The sequence below is a fragment of the Budorcas taxicolor genome, chromosome 15 (genome assembly GCF_023091745.1).
Source record: "Budorcas taxicolor isolate Tak-1 chromosome 15, Takin1.1, whole genome shotgun sequence".
Taxonomy (NCBI): domain Eukaryota; kingdom Metazoa; phylum Chordata; class Mammalia; order Artiodactyla; family Bovidae; genus Budorcas; species Budorcas taxicolor.
In genome coordinates this window covers 41,817,733-41,833,691 of record NC_068924.1, presented here as the reverse complement: position 1 = coordinate 41,833,691, position 15,959 = coordinate 41,817,733, and the positions used below count along the sequence as shown (strand labels likewise).

At 39.7% G+C, this 15,959-nt stretch overlaps 1 protein-coding gene and 1 non-coding gene across 2 annotated transcripts in view; both read right to left on the bottom strand.

Annotated features, from left to right (window-relative positions):
• Positions 1-15,959, bottom strand: part of SBF2 (SET binding factor 2) — a 505,755-nt gene that overhangs the window by 486,116 nt on the left and 3,680 nt on the right. The gene's annotated exons all lie outside the window — the stretch shown is intronic.
• On the bottom strand, positions 9,403-9,474 carry TRNAS-GGA (transfer RNA serine (anticodon GGA)). The gene has a single exon. It is a non-coding gene; the product is annotated as a tRNA-Ser (tRNA).

Sequence of the window (15,959 nt, the reverse complement as noted above, 5' to 3'; positions counted from 1 at the left end):
CATGGGGTCACAAAGAGTTGGACACAACTGAGCAACTTCACTTTCACTTTTCACTTTCATGCATTGGAGAAGGAAATGGCAACCCACTCCAGTGTTCTTGCCTGAAGAATCCCAGGGACGGGGGAGCCTGGTGGGCTGCCATCTGTGGGGTCGTAGAGAGTCAGACACAACTGAAGCAACTTAGCAGCAGCAGCATTTTATAGATACAGAAATTCAGACAGAAAAATTAAGTAATTTATCTAAAGTTAGAACTTCTTAGAGCCAAAAGTGAAAGTGTTACTCGCTCAGTCATGTCTGACTCTTTGAGACCTCATGGGCTGTAACCTACCAGGCTCCTCTGTCCACTGGATTCTCCAGGCAAGAATACTGGAGTGAGTAGCCATTCCCTCTCCAAGGGATCTTCCCCACCCAGGCAAACCCCGGTCTCCTGCATTGCCAGCAGATTCTTTACTGTCTGAGCCACCAGGGAAGCCCCTCTTAGAGCCAGAACCAGGAATCAAACCCAGATCATGTGACTCCACCCCACGCTTTTAACTACTTAACTTCACTGTCTCTCTAACTACTTATCCCAAGCAATTAAAGATGAATACAAAGATTTAGCAGAAGAATTCATCAGTTATTATTACATGTACATTAAATTATGTTATTTAATAATAATGTTATTATTTAATAAAAATTAACCCTACCATATATACATATATGTATACACACACATTTTTTAGAATATGGAAAGTTGCCACTAATATACAGTTAAGTTTTAAAAAACACATACTGAATAAATTAAACAGGCACTATGAACTTGTTTTATAAGAATTAAAATAAGACTATTTCCCTGGTGGCTCAGACGGTAAAGCGTCTGTCTACAATGCGAGAGACCCAGGTTCGATCCCTGGGTTGGGAAGATGATCTCCCTAGAGAAGGAAATGGCAATCCACTCCAGTACTATTGCCTGGAAAATCCTATGGACAGAGGAGCTTGGTAGGCTACAGCCCATGGAGTCGCAAAGAGTCGGACATGACTGAGCGACTTCACTTACTCACTCATACGTATGGATGGACACAAAAATCTCTGGAAATATATCTTAAATTAAAATGTCAGCAATATACCACTTTACACCCACTAGGATAGCTATCATTGAAAAGACAGATAACAATGAAAGACTAGCAACTCCAAAATGGAGAACAATCTTGATCCCTTAGGAGAATGGCAAGTAGTTCACTATAGCTAAGGCTTACTTATTTGCCATTTATCAGCTACTCACATTATTTCCCTAAGTCTTTCAACAATTTCTTCATAAGCTTCAAACCTCATGACCCACAAGTACAAATAACTCTTGGCAAACATGGTGACTTCACCACAGTTTTTTTTTTAATTATCCATTAAAAATAAATAATCCCTTGACGTCTCTGTGTCATATGTACACAGAAGAAAAGACCACTTATACTATTTTGCTTGTTTTTTCTTATTTATATGTTTGGTAACTAATTATTCTCTCTAATCAATAGTAGAAGAAAACAGTTCCATTATACTAGAAAAGAAAAAGAAAGCGATAGGGACAGTTTTCAGAAACCATTACTTCAGTTTAATTGTACAAATTAAATCAGTCCAGAACCTAGATGTTTTTGAACTTAAGGTATTGTTTTTAAAAAACTGCTTCAACTAACATTCATGCTTATTGAGTAGTAAAAATGGTATCATTATTTGTTCAGATTAAAAATCAAACAGGAAAGACTACAAAGCATCAATTAAAAATAAATATGAACACACAGTACTACAAAACTTATTTTTCTTTTAAAAGTAACAGAAAATATGATGCTTGTTTAGCTGTGCTTTGATTTGTACATGAATGTTATGACTATATTTCTAGGTAACAAAGTTTTGTCAGTGCTGGGACTGTGGGTAAAAACAGGTACAAACACAAAGATGTCCTATTCCCACACTTTTGTTTCTGGATATCCCCTTTCCCTGTGCTGAATTCTAATACGGCAGACCAGTTAGTGCTATAGGCCGATCGGTAAGGAATGGATTATCTCCTGAAGCACAGTCCTGAGACAGATCCTTGGGACAGAAAACTAGAACCAGGAAAGCGGACCCTGGCTAAACCTGACAGGAATGGATTATCTAGCTCCCAGCTAGGGCCCAGACTGAAGGAGACACGTTAAAAGGAAAGATAGCCGCTAGCACATGACGGTACCAAAAACTAGATAGGACAGAATTTCTTTAGGAGACCACAGACTGAAAAGGCGTACACTACACTTTGCAAACCAAATGACTGACTTACTCTCTGGTTTTGTTCCTCTTCTGTCTTATCTTCAACCTTTAGAAAAGTCTTTTTCTCAATAATCCAGCCTTGTTTCAGCTGTGTCTGAGCAAATAAAGGGGAAATGACTGGGTGAAGAGGGAGTTATTTGAGCCAGAATGTGAAGAAACAAGTGGTGCTGCGCGAGAACAGTAGAGAAATGGAAGAACTGGGGCTCGAGGTCAAGCCAACTCTTCCCATGTGGTGGCTTTCCTTCCACTGCCAACCTTGGAAGACTATACAGTTTTCATTTTATTAAGAGAACTAGGAATTTTCTATACAAATACGGAGAAACAAATTAACTGTCACGAGGTCTGAAGAGATGGGTACTAGAGTCAAGAATAAGCAACTTTCTGTACTGTTTGAAATTTTTATAACAAGTATGTTACTACAACAAGTAACATATAACACACACTAGCAACAGACAGGTCAGTTAAACCAGGAATAAACTGATACACCAAAACCATGACAGTATGAGTGAAAATTGGGTAGAAACATAGATGAATCGAGTTTCAGATGCCCTGGGCAGAAGAAGAAGTCAGGATCCAAACGGAAAATATTAGTCAGAAAGTAGGGCTAAAGTAAGTAAAGTCAAGATGTGAATAAAACAGTATGCACAGACTACAGAGAAAGGAAACCAGACCAGTTTGAAGTCAAAGGCAATTAACCTGCTTTCTATGTCACCCTATTTGTGCTTATAGTTGTGAAAGCACAACAGTGCTTTAAAAGAATTGAGTGGCACTACCCTAGATTCCAAGACCAGAAAAGAATATTTTACTCCTCAGGAGCCTAATTCTCTGTTGGAACAACTTGGTAGGTATGACACTCATCTCCCTCTGATATACTATTTATACAATGTCAAACTAAAATATTTTAAGTTATTTGTTCGATGTTTAAAATATTGCTTTAATTTCATGTTCTTAATTTCCAAGGAAAAATATATACCTTACACACTAAAATTTCTTTCATTTATGTGACTTTTCATTAACTTTCATTCTTTGGCTTAACGGTCTTTCATAAAAAACAGGTTTTCAATCCTGCTCAGGTCCAAGGCTGCTATAGAATCTTAAACAAAATACCAATACCTAGAAGGAATAAATTAAAAATTGCTTCTTGGGGAACATATTTTAACACCTGGGTAACACTAAACCAATTCACTATTCCAAAATAATATTTTAACATAAAATTCTATAGGCTCTTTAATTATGTGTGTGTGTGTGTGTGTATGTATATATATGTATGTATATATATATATATATATATATATATATATATATATATCTGTGAAGATCCACTAAGTGGCTTCTTAAAGCAAGCACAATCTTCCTCGTAAGAGTATGGAAAATAGTATGGTATTTCACTGTTGTCTTTGAACTTCTGTGGTATTCATAATACTTACTATAGATTACATCATGCTTTAGGTTTCAAAACTTGAAAATCCTCTAACTTTAGGTCACAGTTATAACCAAATAAAGTGCTAAATTTAAGAAGCCTGAAAAGAAGCAATTTTCCTCTGAGATTACAGCTAATGACCTTTCACGGTGATCACTTTGAATAGTTTGACACTTTCCACAAAAGACACTGCTGATAAGGAGCAGACATTTCTCAGCATAATTAGGAGTCCAGACTCACCTGTCAAACCAAAAAATAGCAACCACAAACTGCAACAGAAAAATATTTTCCAAGGCAAGTTTATCTTCCTGACTGCCAAAGTTCTACAGAAATATTTTTAAACCTTCTTGTGCAACAAGGTTTTAAATTTTGTTTTCCAAAGTATCAAGAATTTCAACTCCAGAGATTAGGTGCAGAAGGACAAGAAAACAATGCAATGAAAAGTGACAAGCCTCAAAAACAGCCCGAGAAACACAAAAATAACTGTCTTAGTTACTCTAATATACTCGTCATGTCCTGCCTACCCAGTGTTCCTTTTCTGGCTCTGAAACTATTACTTAGCAATGCTCCTCTTCTGGTCCCAGCCAAATCAAAGATACTCATGACTGCTCACTCCAGTGCCTTTGCCACCACTACGATCCCCTCACCTAAAAATCCCGTCCCTGTTCCTCTCCCTCACTCTTCTTCACTCCCTGCCAGTCCCTACAATGTATTTATAAATAAGAGATTTTACTTCAAGTGAGAAAATCAAATTCTATTTAATCCCATTTAATTCCATTTATGATCCGTGTGAAAGTGGGCTAATTATTCAACTCTGATGGACCCCACAGGGTAACTCACTGTGTTACCATGAAGAGTTATTGAGATAATGTGTGTGGAAACTAATTTTTTTTAACATATAAAATGAAGATAAATCTCTGCATATGAAGCAAATTCCTAAGGAAAGAAATGTAAGCTGTGTGGCACATCCAAAGAAAGCATCTGTAGACCTTACTGACACAACATGGAGAGAAGAAATGGCACTAGTAAAATGGGGCTTCCCTGGCGGCTCAGTGGTAAAGAAGCCACCTGCCAATGCAGGAGATGTGGGTTCTGCTGGGTCGGGAAGGTCCCCTGGAGAAGGAAACGGCAACCCACTCCAGTGATCTTACCTGGGAAATCCCATGGACAGAGGAGCCTGGAGGGCTACAGTTTATGGAGTCGCAAAAGAGTCAGACACAACTTAGGGACTGAACAACGAACAGCTAGCATTACAAAAACTGCATGAACCACTGTGTCTGTAATTGGCAGAATTGTATCCTACAAAACTCATATCCACAGAATGTGACCTTATTTGGAAATAGGGTCTCTGCAGTATTAATTTGTTAAGGATCTCAAGATGAAATCATTCTGGATTTAGGGTGGGCACTAAATTCAATGATTACTTCTGTATAAAAGAAAAGAGATTTGGACACAGAGATACAGAAAAGGCCATGTGAACATGCAGCAGAGATGAGAGTTCAGTCAGCCAGTTGTCAGTCAGTCCAACTCTTTGCAACCCCATGGACTGCAGCACACCAGGCCTCCCTGTCCATCACCAACTCCCGAAGTTCACTCAAATTCATGTCCATTGAGTCAGAGATGCCATCCAACCATCTCATCCTCTGTTGTCCCCTGTTGCATACGAGACTCTTGTGTCCCATTATCTCCCTGAATTTGCTCAGATTCATGTCCATTGAGTCAGTGATGCTGCCTAACCATTTCATCCTCTGCCACCCCCTTCTCCTTTTGCCTTCAGTCTTTCCCAGCATCAGGGTCTTTTCCAACGAGTCAGTTCTTTGCATCAGGTGGCCAACGTACCAGAGCTTCAGCTTCAGCAACAGTCCTTCCAATGAATATTCAGGGTTGATTTCCTTTAGGATTGACTGGTTGGATCTCCTTGCAGTCCAAGGGACTCTCAAGAGTCTTCTCCAACACCACAGTTCAGAAGCATCAATTCTTTGGTGCTCAGCTTTCTTTATAGTCCAACTCTCACATCCACACATGACTACTGGAAAAACCATAGCTTTGACTAGACAGACCTTTGTTGGCAAAGTAATGTCTCTGCTTTTTAATATGCTATCTAGGCTGGTCATAACTTTTCTTCCAAGGAGTAAGCGTCTTTTAATTTCATGGCCACAGTCACCATCTGCAGTGCTTTTGGCGCCCAAAAAAATAAAGTCTGTCACTATTAAAATGAGAGTTACGCTGCCACAAATAAAATAAGCCTTGGACCACCAGAAGCCAGAAGAAATAAAGAAGGGTTCTTTTAAGACACCAACTTTGTGATAATCTGTTATGGCAGCCCTAAGAAATTAACAGTGTTGGAGAGCTAGCCTGTAGCGATTACGCAAGAAATCGTACTGTCATTAAGACATTTTAGAGTAAGGATTATTTCTCTGGTGTGTGCTCAGTCGTTTAGTCGTGTCTGACTCTTTGTGACCCATGGAAAGGGGTCATAAAGGCTCCTCGGTCCATGGAATTTTCCAGGCAAGAATACTAAAGTGGGTTGCCATTTCCTACTCCAGGGGATCTTTCCAACCGAGGAATCGAACCCGAATCTCCTGCGTCTCCTGCATTAGCAGGCAGATTCTTTATCACTGAGCCACCTGGGAAACCTATTTCTCTGGTGCTTCCATATAATGTTCCCTTAAAAGACAAGCTTTTTTATTTTCTTAATCTTTTTGTTCTATACTCGAGAATAATCAGTAACTATAGAACTATACAATTTTAAAAAATCTATTTAAATCCATTTATACTTAAGTGGCAGTCATATGAAATATTTCCACAGGTAAAATATTTCTTTTGTTCAGTAAACAATGGAAAACTTACAAGTGTAACTAAAAGTTTTTCTGAAAATTCAATAATGAAGATATTGATATATATAAGGAAAAGTAAAATCATGAAATCATTAAGATATTTTCCTTCACAATGTAGCTTACAAAAATGAGAACGTCAAATGAATAGCATTTACTTTATAAACAACTGCATAACCCAAATTATTAATCAAATTCAGCAGTAATTTAAAAAGCACCATAAATCTTGTGATATTTAATGATCTCATTTTTGACAACAGCAAACTTTCTAAAGTAATAAATACTAGTCTACCAATACGATTTAGTCAATGGCTTCACTGTTGTAATAGTTTTTAATGAATATTATCATCATATCGGGCACAACAACCTACAATATATGTTAACCTAAGCTGGGAAATAAAACTGCTTCTCAAAAAGTTATTTTGAGAGGTTAGATTTCTTAGGAACTCATTTTTTAGATACTTGCATCCAAATTTAAAGCTTACCCTGAAAGCACTCTTAGCACACTTCACCACTGTCTTTTTCCAACAGTACCCTCTCCATTAGTGCTAATTTTACCTGTAGATTTCTGCTTCTATAATATGCCTATGTGACTTGTCATCGTCCAGAAAATCCCCACAGCTGATCAGTGAAATGTTTTGATGGACCCCATTACAGAAAGTCTCCAAGACTAATGATATGGCAATATTATTTTCCAAGCGCATAATACTCTTTTTAGGGGGGAATATTCAGAGCTCACTGATGTATTTGTATCCTGTATACATGTGTTCCAGACTTCAAGTCCTACAGAACTTCCTTCCCATACCTATCTCCACTCTCTCCAGGATCAAGTGCTCTCATTCTATTGATTCCCACTCTTCTTTCTGCCTTTGTGTATGCTCAGAGCCGTCCTATACACTTTAAAACTCTCAGTGGACCACACTACTTCTTGCAATTCAATTTAACCATGTCTTAAGCACTAATCAGCCACACAACTCCGGGATACAAAAAAAACCATAACAGTCTTTTTATCCTGAAGACAAAGCATTCCATGTTTTCCAACCAGATATTCTTACCTCTCAAAATTCAGATGACTCAAACAAATGGTCTTAATCTGCTGCTTTCACTTCCAATTCTTTCTCCTGTTTAAAGTTTCACTATTTGTTTTACAATACAACATTCTGGCTGAAACAATTTTGGAGTAAAAACTATCCTTGATATAAATTCTCAAAGGATAGCATGGTGTATTGGAATACAGGCATCAGGAAACTTGCAGTCCAGGATAAAAGCTGTGACCATTCACAGGTAACAACATGTAGCAGAGAAGGGTTGTGGGAACATGGGCACATTGGTTCCTCATCCATAAATTACATTGAATCAGATGACGTATAGTTAATGTTCAACTAAAATTTTGTGAAACACAAAGATCTTCACTAACTCCACATCTCACAGACCTCTATCTGCCACCCTTGACGCTGAGAAATAGTCCCCCCATTTTCTATGACTCTGGATACCAATCTCCTCCACCTCTGTGTACCTGGATTAAGATTAGCTTCATGCAACAGAGAAAACTCTAATTTCTAGCAATTTAAACACAAAGTAAAAAAACAAACAAACAAAAACATACAAAGTTATAGTCTAAAAAAAAAAATTCCAGAGGCAGCTATAATAATCCCACTATAAGTCATTAGGGACCGAGGTTCTTTCCAGCTTTTTGCTCTGATTTCCCCAGGATGTGGGCCCTTATCTACAATGTTTAAGATGATTCCAGTTTTTATACCAGCATGCCAGTCTCAGGATCCACTCCAGTGTTCTTGCCTGGAGAATCCCAGGGACGGAGGAGCCTGGTGGGCTTCCATCTATAGGGTCGCACAGAGTCAGACACGACTGAAGTGACGTAGCAGCAGTAGCAGCCAGTCTCAGGAAAGAAAAAAGCAAGAGAAAAATACCCTCATCCTTTCAAGAATGCTTTCTGGATACTGCATGCATTATTTCCAATTACATCCAACTGGCCAGAACTCATTCATGTGTTTCTATCTGTTAGTAACTGGAAATAATCTCTCCTGCATGGCTACAAAACTAGCCAAAAATCAGGGGTTTTATCACCACTGACAAGAACTACTACTATTGCGGAAAATTAAATCTCTCTCTCAAACTCCCCAACTCCTTCTTCTGTGGTTCCTTTTATTCTCCATCTTAGTAATCGTGTTCCCCCAAGATCAGTCCTTGGTCCTCTACTGTCTCTACACAGACTTTCCTTGGTACTCACAGTGACACAGATCTATCTACTAACGACTCAAGTCTTTGTGTTCAGCTCCTACCTGTCCATCTTCTGAAGACTCCATCTAGATAACTGTCAAGTAAAACCCATAATCTTCCAAGCCAAAAACACAAATAAGTAACTTAAAAGAAAAACATTTACAAACTTCTTAAGTCATGGTATCAAAAAACATCCCAGACCTCCAAGTTTGGAATTTTAGTCACCTCTGCCTCTTTCCATAAGCCACAGGTTGTAGGTCATACAGATCGTCTAAAAAGAAATAAATTGGACTATATGAAGTTTATACAGCATATGACCTGGGATGTGCATTTAGCAAACTGGCTTTGGCCCCTTCAACTCTAATGTTCTAAAGTCACCATCCTAACTATCAAGTCTATGAGTCTGTCATAGAATGTCTGTGTACACCCCTCCCCCGCAAAAGAAAAAAAAAAAGAAATTGCATATGTCGAAACCTAAATCTCCCAATGTGCTAGCATTTGGAAGTGAAAGTGAAGTCGCTCAGTTGTGTCCAACTCTTTGTGACCCCATGGACTGTATAGCCTACCAGGCTCCTCCCTCCATGGGATTCTCCAGGCAAGAATACTGGAGGGGGTTGCCATGTCCTTCTCCAGGGGATCTTCCCAACCCAGGGCTCGAACCTGGGTCTCCCGCATTCCAGGCAGATGCTTTAACCTCTGAGCCACCAGGGAAGCCCTTGGGACCAAAGTGATGGTACTTGGGAGGTGACTAGGGCATGAGGGCAAAGTTCTCATTACAGGGATTAATGTCCATATCAAAAAGACCCCAAAGAGCTCCCTTGCCCCTTTCCATGTAAGGACATCATGAGAAGACAGCCATCAATGAGCCAGGAAGTGAGCCCTCAAGAGACCCTTCCTTGGAGTTTTATGTATTTTCCATATGTTCGGTTGCTCAGTCATGTCCAACTCTTTATGACCCCATGGACCACAGCACGCCACGCCTTGTTGTCCATCACCAACTCCTGGAGTTTACTCAAACTCACATCCTTTGAATCAGTGATGCCATCCAACCATCTCATCCTCTGTCGTCCCCTTCTCCTCCCACCTTCAATCTTCCCCAGCATCAGAGTCTTTTCATATGAGTCAGCTCTTCACATAATGTGGCCAAAGTATTAGAGTCTCAGCTCTAGCATCAGTCCTTCCAATGAACATTCAGGACTGATTTCATTTAGGATGAACTGCTTGGATCTCCTTGCAGTCCAAGGGACTCTCAAGAGTCTTCTCCAACACCACAGTTCAAAAGCATCAATTTTTCAGCGTTCAGTTTTCTTTACAGTCCAACTCTCACATCCATACATGACTACTGGAAAAACCATAGCCTTGACTAGGTGGACCTTTGTTGCCAAAGTAATGTCTCTGCTTTTTAACATGCTGTCTAGGTTGGTCATAACTTTCCTGCCAAGGAGTAAGCATCTTTTAGTTTCATGGTTGCAGTCACCATCTGCAGTGATTTTGGAGCCCCAAAATAAAAGTCCGCCACTGTTACCCCATCTATTTGCCATGATGTGATAGGACCAGATGCCATGATCTTAGTTTTCTGAATGTTGAGTTTTAAGCCAACTTCTTCACTCTCCTCTTTCATCAAGAGGCTCTTTAGTTCTTCTTCACTTTCTGCCATAAGGGTGGTGTCATCTGCATATCTGAGCTTACTGATATTTCTCCCAGCAATCTTGATTCCAGCTTGTGCTTCATCCAGCCCAGCATTTCACATGCTGTACTCTGCATATGCGTTAAATAAGCAGGGTGACAATAAACAGCCTCGACGTACTCCTTCCCCTATTTGGAACCAGTCTGGTGTTTCATGTCCAGTTCTAACTGTTGCTTCCTGAACTGCATACAGATTTCTCAAGAGGCAGGTCAGGTGGTCTGGTATTCCCATCTCTTGAAGAATTTTTCAGTTTGTTGTGGTCCACACAGTCAAAGGCTTTGGCATAGTCAATAAATCAAAAGTAGATGTTTTTCTGGAACTCTCTTGCTTTTTCGATGATCCAACGGATGTTGGCAATTTGATCTCTGGTTCCTCTGCCTTTTCTAAAATCAGCTTGAACATCTGGAATTTCATGGTTCACGTACTGTTGAAGTCTGGTTTGGAGAATTTTCAGCATTACTTTACTAGCGTGTGAGATGAGTGCAATTATCGGGTAGTTTGAGCATTCTTTGGGATTAAAAGAAAACTGACCTTTTCCAGCCCTGTGGGCACTGGTGAGTTTTCCAAATCTGCTGCCATAATGAGTGCAGCACTTTCACAGCATCGTCTTTCAAGATTTGAAATAGCTCAACTGGGATTCCACCACCTCCACTGCTTTGTTCGTAGTGATGATTCCTAAGGCCCACTTGACTTTGCATTCCAGGATGTCTGGCTCTGAGTGAGTGATCATACTATTCTGATTATCTGAATCATGGAGATCTTTTTGTACAGTTCTTCTGTGTATTCTTGCCACCTCTTAATATCTTCTGCTTCTGTTTAGGTACATGCCATTTCTGTCCTTTACTGTGCCCATCTTTGCATAAAATGTTCCTTTGGTATCGCTAATTTTCTTGAAGAGATCTCTAGTCTTTCCCATTCTATTGTTTTCCTCTATTTCTTTTCACTGATCACTAAGGAGGGCTTTCTTATCTCTCCTTGTTATTCTTTGGAACTCTGCATTCTAATGGGTGTATCTTTCCTTTTCCCCTTTGCTTTTCGCTTCTCTTCTTTTCTCAGCTATTTGTAAGTCCTCCTCAGACAGCCATTTTGCTGTTTTTGCATTTCTTTTTTCTTGATCCCTCTCTCCTGTACAATGTCACGAACCTCCGTCCATAGTTCTTCAGGCACTCTATCAGATCTAATCCTTTGAATCTATTTCTCACTTGCATTGTATAATCGTAAGGGATTTGATTTAGGTCATACCTGAATGGTCTAGTGGTTTTCCCTACTTTTTTCAATTTAAGTCTGAATTTGGCAACAAGGAGCTCATGATCTGAGCCACAGTCCACATGTACAGCAACTGCATACTCATTCAATACATCTTTATTAAACATCTACTATGTGTGAAGCACTCTTCTTTGCATATAATTCAAATAGCATATATTAACTATTTTTCCAGTTTGTAAAAGTAATTTTTCAAAAAACAAGGTTTTCTTTCAATTCAAATTTAAAACAGAAAAATTTGTAAAAATCAACTAAAAATATTATTAATTAAATACACATTTTATGAACAAACACAGTTTAGTATATTGAACAGATAATTCCAGGAACATTCTGGAATTAAACACAGCATATTTCAGAATCATAATATTGTAATATTAGCTTTTAGAGAGATATAGGTAATAAAATCATACTAACTCAAGAAAGCTTTATAACAAAGGTTTGTAGACTCAATTAGGTTTATTCTTCATTTACAATTCAAACAATTACATAGATTTGGTGGATTTTGTCCCAGTAGGTTTTTATAGAGTTTCAGTAAAAATGACTACTAAAAGTATACAAAACTATTTAAATACCTAAAAAATCTATGGTACTGGAGAAGACTCGAGAGTCCCTTGGACTGCAAGGAGATCAAACCTAAAGGAAATCAACCCTGAATATATATTGGAAGGACTGATGCCGTAGTTGAAGCTCTTAATACTTTGGCCACCTGATGTGAAGAGCCTACTCTTTGGAAAAGACCCTGATGCTGGGAAAAACTGAAGGCAGGAGGTGAAGGGGATGACACAATGATATGGTTGGATGGCATCACCAACTCAATTGATAAGAGTTTGAGTAAATTCCAAGAAATAGTGAAGGACAGGGAAGACTGGTATGCTGCAGTCCATGGGGTCCCAAAGGGTCGGCCACAACTGAACAACAACAACAAAAAGTCATTCAAATTAAAACATTTGCTCTTCAAAAGCTATTGCTAAGAAAATGAAAGGGCAAGCCGCAGATTGGAAAAATATATTTGCAAAACACCTGATAAAGACTTGTATCTAGAATTTTAAAACTCAATATTAAGAAGCCAAACAAATGAAAACTATTACATATAGAATGGATAAATAAGAAGGTCCTACTGTATAGCACAGGGAACTGTATTCAATATCCTGTGATAAACCAAAACGGAAAGAATATAAAAATGAAAATATATATAACTGAATCACTTTGCTGTACAGCAGAAATTAACACACACTGTAAATCAACTATACTTCAACTAAAAAAAAAAAAGCCAAACAATCCAATAAAAAAAAAAAAGAGCAAAAACTTGCTCAGACTCTTTACAAAAATATTCCAGTGCAATAGGTACAAGAAAAGGTGCTCAACATCATCAGCCACTAGGAAAATTCAAAATGAAACCACAATAAGATACCACTACATGTCCACTAAAATGGTTAAATTTTTAAAAGTAATATAAATAAAATTTTAAAAAATAACTAGACATCTCATACACTGCTGGCAAGTATGTAAAATGGCACAGCCAGTTTGGAACAGTTTGGTGGTTTCACATCAAATTAAACATTTAGACACTGATCAAACATGTGGTGCCCGAGGACAAAAGAACAAGATGAGCGAGAAGGATCTTGGAATGCAGGAACAAAAACCACCAGACTCTTACCGCCCTTACCACCATGCTGTAACCATCGTAGAATTTCTGAGTCCTCCCGAGTAGTATGGCCTGTTCCCACTCCTATCCCATATAAGGAAAAGGTATTTGTCTTACTCTTCTCCTGCCCTATACGTTGTAGCTAAGTCGTGTCCGACTCTTCGTGACCTCATGGGCTGTAGCCCACCAGGCTTCATCCGTCCATGCAATTTCCCAGGCAAGAATACTGGTGTGGGACTTCCCTGATGGCAGTAACACAGTGGATACGAATCTGCCTGTCAATGCAGGGAACAAGAGTTCAATCCCTGGGCTGTGAAGATTCCACAAGCCACAGAGCAACTAAGCCTGTGGGCCACAACTACTGAGCCTGCCTGCTGCAGCTACTGAAGCCCTCAGCCTGTGCTCAGCAGCAAGAGAGGCTACAACAGTGGGAAGCCTGTGCACCACAACGAACAGCAAACCCACCCCTACCCCACAACTAGAGAAAGCCCTCGCAAAGCAATGAAGACCCAGCAAGGCCAAAAATAAACAAACAATATGTTGATTAAAAAAAAAAAAAAGAATACTGGCGTAGGTTGCCATTTCCTTTTCCAGGGGATCTTCCTAACCCAAGGATCAAACCCATGTCTCCTGCATTGGCAGGTGGATTCTTTACCACTGAGCCACCAGGGAAGCCCCGGTAGAGGGATGTATATATGTAGTTCATCCGATCTGCAAATGACTCGAAAGACCCTACCTTACTTCTTGTCCCCCAGCTATACAGACCGAAGACCCCCGTGTGGGGTCTGCTCTCCCTGACTAGCAGGAAGTGGGCCTACTGTACTGGCAGCTATCCCCCCCTCCCCTGCTCTAATAAACTTTACTGTCCTTTCACTCTGCCTCCTCTCTGGAAATTTCCAACCCGCACACATACCATGACAATATGACCCAGAAATTTTTCTCCTAAGTATCCACCCAAGAGAAATGAAATCAAATGAACAAAGATCTTTTTGCAAATATTCAACGTAACTTTGTTCATAATAGCCCAAAACCAGAAACTCAAATGTCCACCAACTGCTGAATAGATAACAAATCATGTTATATTTAGCAATAAAAAGGAACTGACAGTACATATAAGATGGGTAAGTCTCAAACATATTTTTCTAAATGAAAAAAGCCAGACATAAAAAACTGTATAATTTAATTTATAAGACATTCTAAGAAAGATAAAAAAGCAAGGACAGAAAAAGATCAGTGATTGCCAGAGGCTAGGGAAAGAATTAACTGTACAAAGGGGCACAGAGGAGCTTTCTGGAGTGAAGTGTTCTAGCTATATCTTGCCTGGCTACACTTAGGCATACATCTGTTTAAACTCACTGAACTGTTCAGTTAAAAGGTGGATTTTACTGCATGTAAATTTTACATCAATAAGTATGACTGAAGAAAAATTGGGGCTTCCCTGGTGGCTCAAACGGTAAAGAAGCTGCCTGCAATGCAGAAGATGCATGAGATGTGAGTTCGATCCCTGGAATGGAAAGATCCCCTGGAGAAGGGAATGGCAACCCACTCCAGTATTCTTGCCTGGAGAATCCCATGGACTGAGGAGCCTCGTGGGCTACAGTCCATGGGGTTTCAAAATTATCCCAAGTTAAAAAGAAAGATACACTTTGCTATCGAGATTCTGTGATTTTAAAAAGCTTCTGGATTTTGTTACTTAAAAAAATAATCTTCCCTTTCTCTTTTGTGGGATATGGAGCAGTCATTATAGCCTGGCGGGGGCGGTGGTATCAGAGCCCAAGTAAACCAAGAAGGTACTCCATGTGGGAAGGAGAGGCCAAAGGAAATGAGTTCAGTCAGAGTCCAAGCACTGCAAGGAGGGTGCCAAAACAGAGGGGCAACCTGGAATAGGGCACTGGGGAGTATGGAATGAGGATGTCTTCCTTCAGATGGAAGCAGCCCAGTGTCGTGTGTCAGACCTAAGTAGGGTAAGAAGTATATCCACAGACACTGGGTAAGATAACATGGGGAGCTAGAGCCAGAGCTGGTTGAACAGGGTGTCCCTGTACTGAGACATCCTGGTAAGGGCTATTAGGTCCTAACAGGGGCAGGATGTTGGGAGAATGAAGAATCTGAGCCCGACAGAGAGAGGAAGGCATCCAGGAGAGGAGAGGGTGGTAGCAAAGATGAAAGACTGGTTTAATACATGGAGACTGAACAAGTAAATATAATAAGGCTAATGGGAGCCAGATTTCCATCAGAAAAGAATATTACAAATATGACAAAGGGAAAAACTTGAGTGGACCCAGAAGCGTTGGACTGAAATCAGTGCTACTGGTAGGAACTCAGAGTTTTTTAATATATATAAACAAATAGAGACATAAACGTGTACATGCATGCGTACTCCGTTGCTCACTCATGTCCGACTCTTCGCAACCCATGGACTGTAGCCCACGAGGCTCCCCTCTCCATGGGATTTCCCCAGGCAAAAATACTGGAGTGGGTTGCCGTTTTCCTCCTCCATGGGATCTTCCCAACTCAGGGATTGAACCTTTGCTTCCTATGTCTCCTTGTATTGGCAGGCAGATTCTTTACCACTGAGCCACCTGTGTGAACACATACATG